Source organism: Antechinus flavipes, chromosome 1, assembly GCF_016432865.1.
Source record: "Antechinus flavipes isolate AdamAnt ecotype Samford, QLD, Australia chromosome 1, AdamAnt_v2, whole genome shotgun sequence".
NCBI lineage: Eukaryota > Metazoa > Chordata > Mammalia > Dasyuromorphia > Dasyuridae > Antechinus > Antechinus flavipes.
In genome coordinates this window covers 361356212-361373793 of record NC_067398.1, presented here as the reverse complement: position 1 = coordinate 361373793, position 17582 = coordinate 361356212, and the positions used below count along the sequence as shown (strand labels likewise).

At 36.0% G+C, this 17582-nt stretch overlaps 1 protein-coding gene across 1 annotated transcript in view; it reads right to left on the bottom strand.

Moving 5' to 3' along the window:
* Window positions 1-17582, bottom strand: part of ZBTB7C (zinc finger and BTB domain containing 7C) — a 552014-nt gene that overhangs the window by 342060 nt on the left and 192372 nt on the right. The window contains exon 3 of the mRNA XM_051969649.1: window positions 4206-4343. The gene's annotated coding sequence lies outside the window, so the exon portion shown is untranslated. The remainder of the gene's footprint in view (window positions 1-4205; window positions 4344-17582) is intronic.

Genomic DNA, 17582 nt, shown 5'->3' with positions numbered 1-17582 from the left:
ATATAAAATGAATAAATGCAAAGATTTATAAGGCAATTTATAAAAGAGAGTACTAGCATTTGAGAGGTCAAGAAAGGCTTCATGCAGAAAGTTATGCTTGAGCTGCATCTTAAAGGCAGAGAAAGACTTTCTGAGACAAAGGAAGGAGAAGGTTTTCATCATGCAAAGGTGAATACAAAGGTAGAGAGATGAGAGATGCAGAGTCCTTTGTAAGGAACAGAGGCAATCTTAGTCTAGCCAGACCTCAGAGTTCAGGCAGGGGATGATGTTCAATGACAGTGGGGAATAGAAGGGTCTGCCATGCTGTGGTCAATGGAATCATAAAGAGTCAGACATGGCTAAACATTGAACAACTCCCACAACAAATGGTTGAGCTACTTTCAAGCTGGATGACAAGTCACAACACACCATTAGCATCTTTTTTTTTTTATGGTGTTTTCACATGAGGGAGGTGAAATAAATCATGTTTAAAGTCCCCTCCTTTTCTAAAATGCTATAATTTTTTGAAGCTCTGGACACGAAGGCTACATGAGTTCTTTTTCTTCACACCTTTACAGGTGAGTTGAAATAGACTGCCAAATGTACTGGTCCGTGGGGCATTTCTACTTTGGCTGAGATTAAGCAATTTCATGTCAGCTTCCATCTGACTCTTGTCATAACCAGGCATGCACCACTATCAGGCTCTTCCTTTCCCTTTCTTGGCTAGTATCCCTCTATCCCTAGCAATAGCAAAAAGCCTGCCTTTAACTCCCCCAGTGTCAGAGGAGGTACCCCCCGGGGCAAGTTCTCCCAGATAATTCTGTTCAGGAAACCAAACAGCAGGACTAAAATGTGGTCTGACACCAATGGCTTTTAGCCCACAATTACACAACTGGAAATGCATTTAGTTCTAATAATCAAATATCTTTCTGAAACTAGACCTTCTTCCTCACCAATAGGATAACTCATAAATTCTATACCTTGAAACAGTGAATTGTACTTCATGATTCTTCTTTTTTTGAGGCCTCCCTACATGGAATCATTTAATATTTGGCAGCTCAAAGGTCTTTACTTGTCTGGTTGCAATCTCCCATTTATGAAATGTTAGCTTCATACAGCTTATAAAACACATCAGCCTCCTAAGCATCCAAGGATGCTTTTTAGAAAAGAGATTTTCCCAAAAAAAGTCAGCAATTGGGAATAGGCTTGGGACCAAACATTTGGTGGCTCTAAATTCATATTCTCAACTCATCTCATTTTTTTGAAGACCAACAGGGCAATTTTCTAGGCTAAAAATCCAACTAAAACAGCATTTCTTCAAATTCTCTGTCACCCACCCCTGACTCTCACCTGGACTATTATAGTAGCCTCCTAATTGGTCTTCCTGTCTCATCCCATCCCACTGCAGCGCACCCACCACATTCTCCATCAAAATGATTTTTCCTCAAGTTCTGTGTCACTCTATGTTACTCCACAAATTCCAGTTGATCCCTATTTTTTCTTGGATCCAATACAGATTCTTCTCTTTGGCATTTAACATACTTCACAACCTGACTTACCTTGCCTTTCCAGCTTTATTACCTACATACATCACTTCCCTGCAGTCCTTAGTTCAGCAAAACTAACCTTCATGCTGTTCTTCATACATGACACTCAATCTTCCCATTTCCAAGTCCTTGAACTCTCTATCCCCTAGGTTCTCCAGATCATATGACTACAGATGTAGACATGCAAGCAACCAGAGAGGTCATTGAATTCAACTCCCTTATCTTTTAGCTAAAAAAACTGAGGCACTGAGAAGTTAAGTGATTTCCCAGGATCATACAACTAGTAGGTATCCAAAACAGAATTTTAACCCAAATCTTCCTTAGGACCCAAGAATCTTAAATTTTCTTCAAGACTCAATTCACAAGTCACCTTCTGCACTAGACTTTTCCTGGTCTCCCATTTGCTACTGTCTTCCATTCCCCAGGTAATCATGTATCTGATTTGTGTATATTGATAGATAGGTACATATCCTCCCTATAAAAATCTAAGCTCTTCAAGACTAGAAACTATTTCCCTTTTATCTTTGTATCTTCAGTTGCACTGGCACATAGTAGATGCTTAACAAATACTTGTAGACTGATGCTTTCCAGTGAAGAAAACTAATTGACTCAGATACAGAATTTATCATTCAACTTTTGACATGCACGCCACAACCAAAACACAAATGTACAATAAACTCTTAAAGTTTTGTTATGACTTCTTGGCTGATGGGGATATAATAAGAACTCTACTGCTTATTGGTTACATGATTGTGGGCCTCAGTTTCCTCATATGTTACATTAAGGAGTTGGATAAGATCATTGTAAGATCCTTCCCACTGCTATGGCTCTAAATTCCCAATAGGTTACATGGAAAGGATTCTCTAGATCTAGATATCTAGATTTTGTAATGGAAGCTACCCTTTCCTCATTTTTGATAAAGTGAGGTCCTGGTATCCCATGATGTCAATCAAAAGAAGGTAGCAAGGAGGAAATGAATCATTATCACTCACAAGGTTAGTACATTTTTAATAACATACTTTCTGATAAATTTGTACTTATAAATTTTGCATTGTTTCTTTCTGGATCCTCTCCCCAGAGGTCAGTGGGTGAGTAGGTGTTGAGGCAATGAAAAACTTTAAATATCAGCTTAACTCAAATATAACAATAATAGCTGCTCTCATATAGAGCTTTAATGTTTACAATGCACATTGTATATGTTCTTTTTGGTCCTCCCAACAATTATACAAAATGGGCATTATTACTATTATTCCAATTTTACAAATGAGGAAATAAATGGAGGTTGAGTAAAGTTCAGAGAATTGCCCAGCATCACCCAAATAGTAAGTGCCGCCAAAATAATTTGAGAGTTAAATCTGTTTCATTCCTTTCTCCCCCCCAAAACCTATAAAACGGTTTCCAAAGCCAAATATAAATAACTTCAAAAATAAATAACTTATTTATAAATAAATAATTACTCATTCTTATAGATTATTTGAGCCATCACTCCCTCCCATTACTTCAGTCACTTAGGAATGGTTGTTAAACAAGACCTTCCCCAGCCTTGTCTTCCCATGTCCATTAAAATACAACAATTGATTTGAAAATTATCAGCCTGATTTTAAATCCTATTCAAGAAAACTTCTGCAGAGATATTCCTAAACCCACTTTTAAAAAATGAGAAGTAGCCCCAGATAGCAAAAAGCAAACAGGTGATCTTAGACCCAAGTTTGAGTCTTGGCTTTGATGTTTACTAGCTCTTATGTCATGTTGGGTAAATCACTAAATTTTTCTGTACTCCATATCCCTCTAAAATGAGATACTAATGTTTATTCTACCTAGTTCAGGAGGCTGATATGGAAAAAGTACTATATTACATCATTATAATGTATAATTAATAACAATAATAATAATTATTATTTATATATAAATTGGCATAGTAATATTAATGATGAATAAACTAAATTATATTTATTATTGATATACAAATTGTGTTGGTAACATTAATTATGAACAAATTAACATGGTAAACCATAAATAAATAAAATGCCATTGCAGGCTATTAAAAAATAAGCCCCTACAAATACTTACCAAGACTTGACCTGGTAGATAGAATGAGAAACTCATTATCTTTCATAGAAAGATAGACAACTCCTCATACTACAAATCAAAACTTTAAAAATATCTTGGGATAATTTTTCCAACAAACAGTCACGGAGACTGAGCAAATTTTTGCCCAAAATTACCTGAATATATCATTGACTGACAAAAACTTAAGAAGAATGTTATTAACAGATGTTGCTATAACAAATATTCATAATCTCCTAGTGGTATCAAATGAAGAGCTTTCACAATATAGAGTCCTACCAGAGGAGATCAAAATCATGAGGGAACAGAATGAAGTACTTCCTGTATAGCCCTCCTTGTCTCATGTATTCATGAGGCTGTACCATGGTTACTGAAATGAGAAAAGATAAGTTTCCATCCTACTACTTCTATTTAATGATGAAAATTTTCCTTTATCTCCCCTTGCAATTGTAGAATGTCAAATATATTTTGTTTCATTACTATTTTTCTCTGAATCCCATCAGAAAAAAAGAAATTAAAATGATGATGATTGATAAAATTAGACAAATAGTATGAACACTTTCCCCATGCCCCAAAAGAGTCTCTGATCAATTTGATGAGTTCACCACTCACCTTGATGAGATTACAGGGAACAGAATTCTGTTGGAGGTCGCCTCCCATGGAAGTAGATATTCGCCCTGATACCTTGCTGAGAGGATAGAGATGCTTCTTCCCAATGGTTCTCAGCAACTGAGACTGCCTCCAAGACAACTGGCAAATGCAAATCAGAATAAGATTGTTGCTAGCTGGGAAAACCATCTCTCCTTTTCTATAGGCAAGTTACAAAAATGACCCAGGCCCTTTCTGTCCTTTCTTTTTTTTTCCTATGCTTCCCCTGCCTCAGATGTTTAAATCCAAGAATTACAAAGTGGGTCAGGAGATCCCAGTCTCCGAAATGGAAGATAGTAATGGATAGGGGAAACATTGAGGGCAGTGCAGTGGATAGAGCAACATGTCTGATGTCAGATAAGGTAAATTTCAAATCCTCTTTTAGGATGTCTCTTTTTCAGTCATAAGCAAGCACAAAGCACAGACCATGTCCCTCTGCAGGAACTCCATCAATACCCCAGTCAACTACCATATTTCACACATGGAAAATCCATTCTTAGGAACTCTAGTCTTTGATCAGTTCTCAGAACAGGAAACGGAAAGGCAGAAAATAATAAGGGAGAATAAGAAGAAGATAATAATTTGGGATTTAGAGGCCTCAAATCCCCTAGACAAAAATATGCTGTTTCCTTTGTGATTCCCTTGATGTTGTTCAGTAATTCAGTTGTGTCTAATTCTTCTTGATCCCATTTGGGAGTTTCTTGGCAAGGACATTGGAGTGATTTGCCATTTCCTCCTTCAGTTCATTTTACAGATGAGGAAACTGAGGCAAACAGGGTTAAGCCACTTGCCCAGGGTCACACAGCTAGAAAGCGTCTGAGGCTAGGTTTGAACTCAGGTAGATGAGTCATCCAGACTCCTGGCTCAACACTCCAGGCATTATGGCGCCACCTAGCTGCCCCAACTCCTCCCATTACACCACAATGCTTCCGAACACCCTTCACCAAGTCAGTTCCCAACTTACAAACGGATTGTGTTCTAAGAGCCCATTTGAAAGCTGTTGATTTGGAATTCAGGACACATTTTCTCATAGAAACAAGGTTATAAGAGGTCAAGTTCCTAGGCAAGCTCACAAAGGCCAATTCAATTCAATTCAATTTGACAAATAATTATCTGAAGTCTCCTCTGAGTGCAGGACTTCAAGCTAGGTGCTGGGAATGTGAAAAGGAAATAATAATAACAGTAATGATGAAGAAGAGGAGGAGGGAGAAGAAGCACTTATAGAGTACCTACTATGCCAAAGCACTATGCTAAACATTTTATAAATATTATTTTATTTGATTCTCACAGCAAGCCTGGGAGATTCTATTATCTTCCTCAAATAAAACACAAACTCTGCCCTCAAAGAGGATGCAATTTTTATTTAGCCCATACACTCTGATGTCATCAGTGGTTCTGTGTTAGCCCAGATGCGGCTACTGCCTCTATCAGTTCAAACAACAATCTCAATATTGTGATTTGGTCATATAGTCGAGTGAGGTTTGGCTCCAGTGGGAAAACAGTGGCTCTAAAAACCAAGGACTTTGGTTTCGAATGCTACCTATGATCGTCACTAGAAACCCATGTAAATTAGAACATCATGTAATTGCTCTGAGCTTCAATTTTCCTAATCTGTAAAGAGAAGGAACTGGGTCAGCTGAAAAAGGACCTTGATATATTTAAATTCCTAGAGTTCCTGATACTGTACTATTATAGCATTAGCTGTACAGGAAAATATCTTTTCCTGAGTCTTGAAACCATAGATTTTAATCTGGTAAGGATCCCAGATACGACTATCTTGTTTGACATATGAGAACATGGGCCCAGAGAGCTAATTGATATCAGCAGGATTTAAATTCAGCTCCCTCAGACTACAAGTTCAGCATTCTTTTTTATTCTTCCACATTGCTGTTCTCATTCCCTAATGAGGTAAGGGACATGAATATGTTTGCCATCCCAATTCCCCATACCACAGAGGCTCTGACTAATCAATCAACTCCAAGTATTTATTCAATGAAATGTAGTTGTTCAGTCATTTGCCATGTCTGACTTCATGCCATTTGGGGTTTTCTTGGCAAAAATATTGGAGTGGTTTGCCATTTCCTTCTTCAACTCGTTTTACAGATGAGGAAACTGAGGCAAATAGGATGAAGAGATTTGCTTAGAGTCTCATAGTTGTCTGAGGGCACATGTGAACTAAGGAGAGTCTTCCAGACTTCAGGCAGAGCACTCCATCCTAATTGCTACCTAATTGTCCCATTCAGTGCATACTGTGTGCCAATACTGTGCTAGTCAAGGCTTCCCAGCACTCACCTTGGCTAGACTATCCACAAAGCTGTTTCCCCTTTCCCTACCTCCTCCTCAATCAGTCAGACTCATCATCTCCAGCTGTCTGATTATGAGACTGCCTTTCAACACCGACATGTTTTTAGCCCACTCTTCTCTAAGTTGAAGTGAAGGTCATTTTCTCTAATTGGAAAGAATATTCATCACTGGGCAAGAGTTGCAAATGAGAAAAACAGTAATTTAATTTATGGAAAAGCACGTCTCTATTTATTATAAATAAATTAATAAATACCAAAGCAGAGCTAAATGAACGGGTAATAAAATGACTATTGATAGAGATTTCACATAAACAAATATAAAAGTTAAATGAAAATATTATAAAATGTATCATCTTCTAATCCACAATTGACCTAAAATACTTTTTTAAAATTGGGGGTGGGGCTTTACCAGTGCATTGTACATTGGGGTCAGAAAGGACCTTTGAGATCACTTAGTTCAACAGCCTCATTTTACAAATAAGTAAACTGAGGCTCAAATAAAGTCACACTGCTCATTAGCAAAAGAGTCAGGACTAGAACTCAGGTGTTTTCTCTGCTGGTTCACTGATTTTTCGACTAGACTGCCCTACCTCTAATTGGGGACTTTAAAAAGTAGCTTCTTTATATTCTCAAATAAAGAAAAAAATTGTGTATTCAACAGTTTCTCTTTACCATACTTTGAATCTTTTGCTAACTTTAAATTAACAAAGAGACATTGCTTCCCGGAGGTAGAAAAGGCTTGTAGATGATTTCAAAAACGTACTCTGCCAGGGTACCTCTTCTCCCCCAAGTTAATGATTTCACATTTAAAATTAATACAAGCCCGAAATGCTCTGAAATCAAGGCAGCTATTTAAAAAGCACTACTGTTAGATCATTAAAAAGCAGACATTTAATTACTACAAACTTTTTTTTAACCTTCCCTGAAGATCAATCTGAGTTTAGACATTTGTTTTAAGAAAAACCTTAGGTATGATTTTCTGGAAATCAATCGACCAACACGTATTTATGATGCCTGCTCTATTATGGGCTCCTGTGCCAAGAGCTGAGAATGCAAAGACCAAAATTAAACACATCCTGCCTTCAAACAGTTTGCATCTTATTGGGATATACAGGGAGGAGCAAATACAAAATATGTGGCTAGGGGGCTAGATCTGTGATTTCATTGCTAAGAGGGAACTCCCTCTAACAATGCAGGTCAGCATGGTCTTTGCAATTTAGCATCTTGGGAGAGAGACCTAGAGAGATGGTATGGAACTCAAATAGAAACCCCTGAATTGGACATGGGCAGCTAGGTGACATCATAGGGCACAGAGTGCTGGGCCTGGATTCATAAAGCTTCATTATCCTGAGTTCAAATGTGACCTCAGACACTTACTAGCTGTGTGACCCTGCAAGTTACTTAAGCTTGTTTGCCTCAGTTTCCTCATCTATAAAATGAACTGGAGAAGGAAATGGCAAAATCATTCTAGTATCTTTGCCAAGAAAAATCCAAATAAAGTCACAAAAAGTCAGATATGACTCAAATGACTGAACGATAAACTGTACATATAGATTCCTACAAGTCATATAATGGCTTAGAAAACCACATGTTTATATACATAAATATACATATATGTATATATTTATGCGTGCTTATTTATATACACAAATACATTGGTGCACACACAATTTTATTTTCATTTATTTTGTTAAATATTTCCAAATTATAGTTTAATCTGGTTGGGGCAATACTCAGTAGTGTTGTGGGCCACATGTGGCAGATGGTCTCTGCGCCTGACACCTCTGGACTATATTATTGAGAGATTAGATGACAGCTTAGGAGCACATAGACAGTCGGTGTGAGGAATGGGACTCACTGTTCCTGACTTTGAGGCCAAATCAAACGAGATAATATTTGTAAAGCACTTAGCACAATGCCTGGTACAATTTCTTGTTCCCTTCTCCTTCTTTTTGAGGTCAGCTCACCATTCATTATATCAACTCCCTGTCATATATAGAATCTAAACAGAATGTACTGAGGGTTGGGGAAGGCAAGGACACTAAGAGCTAGGAGTTCAGGAAAGAATACATGAGACAGTAGCATCTGAACTGAGTTTTGGAGGAACAAAAGAATTATAAGAGGCAAAAAGGAGGAAGGATAGTCCATCATAGCTCTGAGGGATAGTCAAAGGCATGGAGAGAAGAGATGGAGGTTAAGAATATCTGTCTTCAGGGACCATAAATTGTTAAAAGAAGAATAGTATATAAGAAAGTGGGAAGATAGTTGGGGGCCAGGTGGTGAAGAACTTTAAATACCAAAGAGAGGAGTTTATATTTGGTCCTAATATGGAGACTTTGGGAATTACTGATTAGGGAAGCAACATGGTCAGATATGCATTTTAGGAAAATTACTTTAATATCTTTTTGGAGAATGAATTGCTAGTGTCATGAGAATTGAGGCAAAGAAATCAATTATAACATTGCAACATATTTTGACTTATATTCTGCTGTGTACAACCCAATAATTTTTCCCCTTTTTTTCTATTTTGCATTTAAATTTTAAATAAATACATTAAATGTTTAAAGTCTATTTTAGTAGTCCAAGTGAAAAGTGATGAAAACATGAATTAGGGTGGTAGCCATATGAGTAGAAAGACTAGGACAGAGAGGTATGATGTGGAGGAAGAAAAATGAGAAGATTGGCCATTAATTGGATATGTGGCACGAGGAATCAAGTGGTAAAGCATATATTTATAAAGTGGTTAGTGTAGTCACTGGCACATAGTAGGTGCTATATAAACAGCATCATGATGATGCAAATGATGATTGATGATGATAGTGAACCAGAGTGACTTGAAAGATGGCAGTATCCTAGACAGAAATAGGAAAATTCAGAAGAGAAGTTGGTCTCTAGTGAATTTTTCAAGGGAATATGTTGCGTTTGAAGTATCTAAATGAATAGAAAATCTTTAGAAAACAGAAAAATAATCCAGAGGCAGACTTTGGGGAACTAGAAGATTCAGCAACAACAATTATGAAAAAGTTTATTATTTAGAAATTTTTCTTAAAATAAAATGGATAATGTTGGACTTGGGATATATACATTGTTGGTGGAATTGTAAACTAACCCAACCATTCTGGAGAGCAATTTGGAACTATGCCCAAAGGGCTATCCAGCAGTGTCTCTATTGGGTCTGTATCCCAAAGAGATCATAAAAGAGAGAATAGGACCCACATGTGCAAGCAGCCCTATTTGTAATGGCAAGGAACTGGAAACTGAGAGTATACTCATCAGCTGGGGAATGGCAGAATAAGTTATGGTATATGAATGTAATGGAATGTTATTGTTCTATAAGAAATGATGAACAGGCTGATTTCAGAAAAGCTTGGAAAGACTTACATGAACTGATACCAAGTGAAGTGATCAAAACTAAGAGAACATTGTAGATGGCAACAACAAGATTATGAGATGATCAATTCTGATGGACACATGGCTCTTTTCAATTCCAGTAGACTTGTAACGGAGAGAGTCATCTGCATCTAGAAAGAGGACTGAATGTGGTTATAACATAGCATTTTCACCTTCTTTGTTGTTGTTTGCTTGCTTTTTTTCTTTCTCATTTTTTCTATTTTGATCTGATTTTTTTTGTGTAACATGATATATGTGGAAATATGTATAGAAGAATAGCACATGTTTAACATATATTGTGTTACTTGTTGTTCAGGAGAAGTGGGTGAGGGGAAGGAAGGGAGAAAAATTTGGAACATAAGATTTTGCAGGGGTGACTATTAAAAACTGTATTTGTATTTTGCAAGTATAATAAAAATATTATAAAAATTAAATTAAATGGATAAAAGTATAATTGTTAGAGTACTCAAATTTTAATATTTTAAATGTTCTTTTTTGGCTCCTAGAAAACAAACTATTCTGGCTTACACTTTATTTTTTGTTATTTGTGCAGAAAAAAATTGGGTAGTTAACATAATAGGATCACAGATATAAAGCTGAAAGGAAACTTCTATATCATATTGAACCTCCATATTATACAAATGGGACAGCTAAGTGGCACTATAGTACACAAAGGACTGGACCTGGAATCAGAAAGGCTAGAGTTCAATGTGGCCTCAAATACTTATTGGCTAAGTCACTCAATCCTGTTTGCCTCAGTTTGCTCATCTGTAAAATGAGCTGGAGAAAGAAATGTCAAGCCACTCTAGTACCTTTGCCAAGAAAACTCCAATAGGGTCAGGAAGGGTTGAGCAGGACTGAAAAACATTTTATGAATAAGGAAATTGAGGCTTAGGAAAGTGAAAGGATTCATTCATGCCCTCTGACTTAAAATCCACTGTTCTTCCCACTACTGTATGTGTTATCCCAAGTTTACTGTAATTTTTTCAGCCCTGAGCAAAACTGAGAAAAAAAAAATCAGGATGTTCTACTTATATCTTGGGAGTTAAAAATTCACAGCTATTCAAAGGAGGCTGGAACTCCAAGTCTTTTTCTAATAAGATGCTTAACAGTGTGTGAAGTGCAAGTTTTATGGATGCATAATTAAGTACAACATTTGCCGGTGAGAATAAATCAGAACTCTGGAACGGGGGCACTTGGGTACTGTGACGGCGGCCCTGCAACTTCAGATGTTCCTTTAGCCGCCATCTGAAAGCATTCCATTCTATTTTATATTTCCAGACGGCCACATTATGTTAACCCCTAACAATAGATTTCTAGAAACTCATAATTTGCAACCACAGAAATGTCAGAATACATCTCTTAAAAAAAAAAATTCCTCCTGTTCCTTGCTCCTTTCCACCACACAACACCATCTTTTCTTTTGGGAGTTGGGGTAACCGAGCCATGTTAGGTAAAATAATTGTGAGAATCCAGGTGTGAAAATGAATGCACAGCAGCAAGTGGCTAAGCAACCACCTAAGCTTCTCACAGCCACATGAGCAGCAGAAAGGGCTCCTTCTAAAACCAGTCCCTGAGGGAATTGTCATTGATTTTATATGTGTAAACTGACTTGGGAACCTTTCCATAGGCCAGGATCTCATCAGATGCAATTCCATCACTCTGATCTCAATGTTCTATATAGAGTGTAGAAAGTGTCTTCATGATAAATCCCATTGACAACAAATCCCCCTGCAGGCTGGATAGGACTAAAAATGCCTGTTCCCCCTACCATCAGCCATCCACCTCGGGACACATCAGTCTGACTGCTCATTTTCTTCTGGTAGCTTTTTTCTTTAGAAAGCATCTTTTATGGAGAGGCTATGCTAAAATTACCAAAAAAATATTCAAAACTACTTAGCTTTGGTTTTTGTCACTTTATCTAGCCAAAATGACACATTAGCAAATGAGTCTTATCTGATCCTTGAAGGTCACAACTTTCAAACCAAGTAATTTTATTGGGAAAAAAAAGTGTTAAAGTTGGAGAACGCCACACTTATTTCTAATAAAGCTATGTGCTAATATCTCCCTTATACAGCAAATAGATCCTTAAGAAATTCAGGGTTTGTCTATAGTGAATAACTTTCAAACTCCTTGAGAAGAACAAAGCTAAATTTTTGAGTCAAGCTGGGTCTGGGTCAAAACTCTGAACTCCTCCAACACCTAGAGTCTAGTCTACCATACAATCTATCTTTAATTATATGCTGCCCTTCACAGAGCTGCCAGGTTAAGTTCCCAAAAACAGTGCCATGAGAGGGCACAGGAATATTTCAGAAAATTAGAGAAAGACAAACAGGAAAGAAGAGAAGTGACTAATAAAAACTTTTCTAACTTTAAAATGTTTCACATGCCTATCTTCATATAGGTAAAACCAGTGAAGGTATACCTCCACTTTTTTTTTTTTTGTATTACAATTTTTTTTCATTTTCAATTCAACAAAATAAGAATGTCCATAATACAGCATAATAAAATAGATGGTTGCACATCTGCAATCTACCATGTAAAACTTGCTATTCCCTTCAATATACAACAAAGTTATCATGTAAATTTCTTTTTTCCTCTTTTTTTTTCTCTCCCCCTCTGTCACCGTAGACATGGCTATCACTAGACACAAATAAGTGTGGAGATATATATGTACATCTGTATATGTACACATATCTCCACACATGTATGTATATACCTATGTATGTGTGTGCACATATATTAAATTTGTATATACACATGTGTATACATATATGCAAAATTATTCTATAAATACTTCTATTTATCCATTCTTTCTCTGGATACAAATAGTATCTTTTGTCATATGTCTTTTATTTTTATACTTCTTAATATAATCTTTGCTAGAAGTCTCAGTCCTCCAACCCCAAGATATTAGAAATGAAAAGAACACACTGTAAGACCTTGTACTTTGGGCAGGAAGAGCTTTACACACTGAGAGAGATTATCTGTAGTCCTAGAAGGCTATATAGTTCACATGGTGGTAACAACATTCAGTATATACTTTGCTTGGGGAAGAAGGATTCCAGTGAATTCAATTTAAAAGAACAGGATTTTCAAAAGGGTGTGGCAAGATGTGCTATTGAAATAACAAATGGGAGACAGAGAACTAGTGGTTGCATTTAGACTATACTCAGCAAAGTATACAATGGAGATGACCTGAGGCTTGCGTTTCTAAGAGAAAAATAATATCTCCCACACCAAAAAAGAGTGGGAAATTACTAACTTGCAGAATAAGGCAGCAACCTGCCGTAAGTTTAAAACAGACGTCTTTCTCCTACTGTGTTGGGGAAACAAGAGAATGAAATATACAGGAGGTGGTAATATCCAGGTAAGGGATCCAAGGATGCTGACTGCCTGATATATTTTCTTGTTATGTTACCTTGCTACTCTGTTTCATTAAATGCCTTTTGCATTTAATTAATTAATAATTTTTTCATGCTTCAGTTGGCTTGGTCTGTCAGTGTCATTTCACTGAAGAACTATAAGCCTGAATAGATAAGGAAATAGGAACTAAGAACATGGCTAAGACTGAGAAGCAGGCTACAAGTATTTTGGGGGCCATTAGTATTCTAGAATATTTAATCCTTCATTAAATTAATATTGTTTTCATTGAATTAAAATCCATTTGAATATGTTAATATCTCTATCTGAAGACACACCAATATTTATTTTAGTAATCAATCAATCAATCAACATATATTAACTAAGACTTACTATGTGCCAATAACTGTTAAATACTGAGAATAAGAAAGAGGGCAAAAGTAATCTCTGTCCCAAACGAACTTCCCTTCTAATGTGGGAAACAACATGTGTGTGTGCATTTACAGACAAGAAATGGAAGATGTAGATGTTAACCTTAAAGGGGAAGCCAGTACAAGATAGTCACCTTGAATAATATATTTTATTGTTTTTAATTCAGTACCACTAGCATTAACTGAGTAAACAAATAAAACAACAACAATAAAAAAAAAAAACCTATCAATATTATTTTAGGAATCTCAATTTCCTTGTTTGGGCTGGATGATCTCTGCCTATAACATGCTGTTGTCTTCCCTGTAACCTAAATAGAGATGATAAAAATGTCTCTCATTATTTATCAAAGTACATTGATAATATATCTTCAAAAATTCCAGCATTCTCAAATTTTAATAGTTTTTTTTTCATTCTTAAAAAAGGAGGGATGAATCTCTAAGGACAGTTAAAGCCACATAGCTGCTAATTCTTACTATGATTTATTGTTTGATTCAATCAATGAATCAATCAATAAGAATCAATTGAATCAGAAGATCTCCTTCTGACTACTTAGTCCTGGGGATACATGGAAAGGCAAAAACAGTCTGAAAGAACTACCAATCTAATGGGGGAAGCAACATGTAAATACATAGGTACAGATTAGCTATGTGATTAAAGGCAGCTCTCAGCCACAATATTCTAAGACTAAAAGTAGCAGAGGAAGTACCAACCTGCATTGGTAGAGGGAGTTTCTGCAGCAATGAAATAACAGATTTGGTTCCTATCTTATGGTCTATAAAGGATGTTCTTAACATTGCTTTTAAATAATTTGTTATAATTTCTCTGTGACCCATTATTTAGTACATTTTGTGGTATATTATGTGATGCTGAAAAAATGTGCATATTGTGTTACAATTCAGGAGATACTATGTCTTACAAAATCTAATTTTTATAATAAATTTCTATATTTCTCTTTTTATTTATCTTTCTGTTAGATTTATCCAGATCTAAGAGAGGAACATTTAGGTCTCTTCCAATTATTGTGTTATGAATGTGTCTTGTAATTTGGGCTGACTTTTTTCTGTATAAATGTATGTGATATAATATTTGGTGCACATATACTTAATGATGAAATATTACTATCTATGGTACCTTTAAGCAAGATAGTTTCTTTGTTTATCTTTCTTGACATTTTGAATTTTTATTTTTGTCTTGTTTTATTCCATGATAGCCATTTTTTGTCTTTTTAGAATCAACTGATGCAGTGTAAATTTTATTCTAGTTTCCCATTTTCATTTCATTTTTAAAAAATATATTCTGGCATGTGATAAATTGGCATTATTTTCTTATTCAATCTGCATTCTCTTTAATTTTACTGTATTATTTAATCTGTTTATTTTAAAGGTTGTAATCATTTGCATTGTAACTTTTCCTCCATTTATTTCTTTTGTATTGATTTTTATACTTTTAAGTCAGCACTTTTTTTTTTACTGTGATTAGTTGTGCTTAAATAAATTTGTTCCTAGTCAGTTCCCACAAACTCTCCTCAACACTTCCTTTTACTTGACTTTATTTAAATTGCTAGTTCATTCTTTCTTTCTTTCTTGTTTGTTCATTTCTCCTTCCTCTTTTGATCTTCCTTATTCCTAGCTAAGTAAAAATGTGGTTCAAAATCCTACTCTCTATCTTCCTTCTATTTTAAATCAAATAACCTTATTTTGTGCTGCATTTTTCCAAGAAGAATTCATTTACTTTGTCCTTTTTTGCTTCCATTCCTTTATATATTATCTTCACCACAGACTATCCACTTACATGTTACTTTTTCATTCTATGTTCCCCAGGAAACATATTTTATATTTTGAAATATAAAAATTAGGATCTCTCTCCTATTCCACCCTTTGACCGGAACATTTTTAGATCACAGTCCAATCTTCTTTCCTTTTATTGTTTTGTTTTTTAATTTATTTATTTTCATTTTGGAAGTAGGGAAGCTTTGTGGGTCCTTTTGCTATACAAATATATATATATATATATATATATATATATATATATATATATACAGATTCAAATATATGTAAAAACAAATAAGAGATCTCTCTGATTTTCAAAAAAAGTTGGAATATTGAGCCTTATAAAAATTTGTAACATAAATTATTTAACTCTCTCATTAGATGGCTCAAAGCAGAGAGTCAGATCCCCAGTTTTGCTCTGAATGCCTTCCTCTCTTTCCCACCTGCTTTTTCCTCCGCACTCCTCTCCAACCCAGTCAGAAAAGTTCTTAGTGGGAAATATTGACTTGGACAACATTTCACAAATGTTTCAATCTATGGCTAATATGTAAGCATATTGGGACATAACAGGAAAATGCTTATCCTTATCCTTGTCCTTATTCAGATATCTGTTCAAAAAGTTATCATGTTCCTGTAGGTGTAGTATATTCTAGGACTAGTGGTATCATGTTGTTATCATATGGAATAAAGAAGGAAGCTCTGATTGAGGGATTGACTCCCTCAGTCTATGCAAATAGGCAGATTACAACCCCATCTGTTAACTTGATACATAAATTTCAGGGAGTTATCTGAAGCACTCAGAAGATGCAGTAAGTGAATTGTCCAAATTCACACAACTGGTAGCTATCTCAGTTCACTCAAGCTTAAAACTCTAGCCACTATACTACCCTCTCTCTAAGAGGTATCATAGGATCATGGAACCATAGTTTTGATCATTGGAATGGATCTTGGAGATCTAGTTCAACCCCCTCATTTTTTAAATGAAGAGACAGAGACTAAGTAGCAGAATTGAGATTTGAACCTAAATCTCCCAACACTAAAGCTAAATAATCTTATTTTCAAATGAATTAGAAAGCTCTGATGAGGTGAAGGCTATGATTAGGGATAGTTGAAGAATGATAAATATGATAAGATAGAATTTTTTTCGTGTTAAGGATTCATGGTCCAGGTGATTTTGGCTTGCAATTATCATCAGTGGAAGAAGTCATCACGATAGGACTAAGAGTGATTCTGATATGATAAGTTCCTTGAGGTCAGAATCTCTATTGCATCTTTCTTGGCATTTATCCACATAGCATGTATCATATAGGTAAAGAATAACTGTTCACTGAATAATATTCTCTGATAATTCCATTATATCATCATTTGTAAACAGGCAGGAATTTGGTTAGAATACAGGCAATTTTTCTTACTAGGCTTCCAGTACTTTAAGCCACCAGAGACCAGTCTCTAGGAAAGTAAGAATAGATTGCTGGACCCTCCCCCTCTTTCTTTATTACTCATTTACTTTTAACTTTCATTTAAAAAAAATTAAGTTCCAAATTCTCTCCCTCCAGATCCTTCTCCACCCACTGAGATATCAACCAATATTATGTCCATTATACATTTTTTTAAAAAAGTGTTTGCCAACTTGCAAAAAGGGGGCTAGCTAATAGAGCTTGGGAGGTGGATGGAGTTTGCAACCCACACATGAGACAGCTGTGATACCAGCAGAGAAAGTTCAGGGTCTTTCTGATTCACATGCTGCAGGGCAGAAGTTAATTATCTCGTGGAACTGAGCAGAACTTTTCCCCTGTGGTATGTTTGTGGGCCATTAGGAGCATCAGGAGGAGCCCGCATTTCCTTCCCTGATGGGCAGAATTTAGTGTTGCCTGTTGTCAGACAACACCATCCCCTTAGCTGGACCATTACTCTGTTCTGGCCCAGTGGACTCTGGCCTCCTGGGCCACTTTACTTTGCTCGAGAAAATCAAAAGCCCTTTCTCAAAAGGTCTTGTCTGCTTTTTTTCTCCCCTATTCTCAAATCTAGGTCTTGACTGCTTCCCCAATACTTTCAGATATCCAATGGCCCATGGCCAAAGCAGA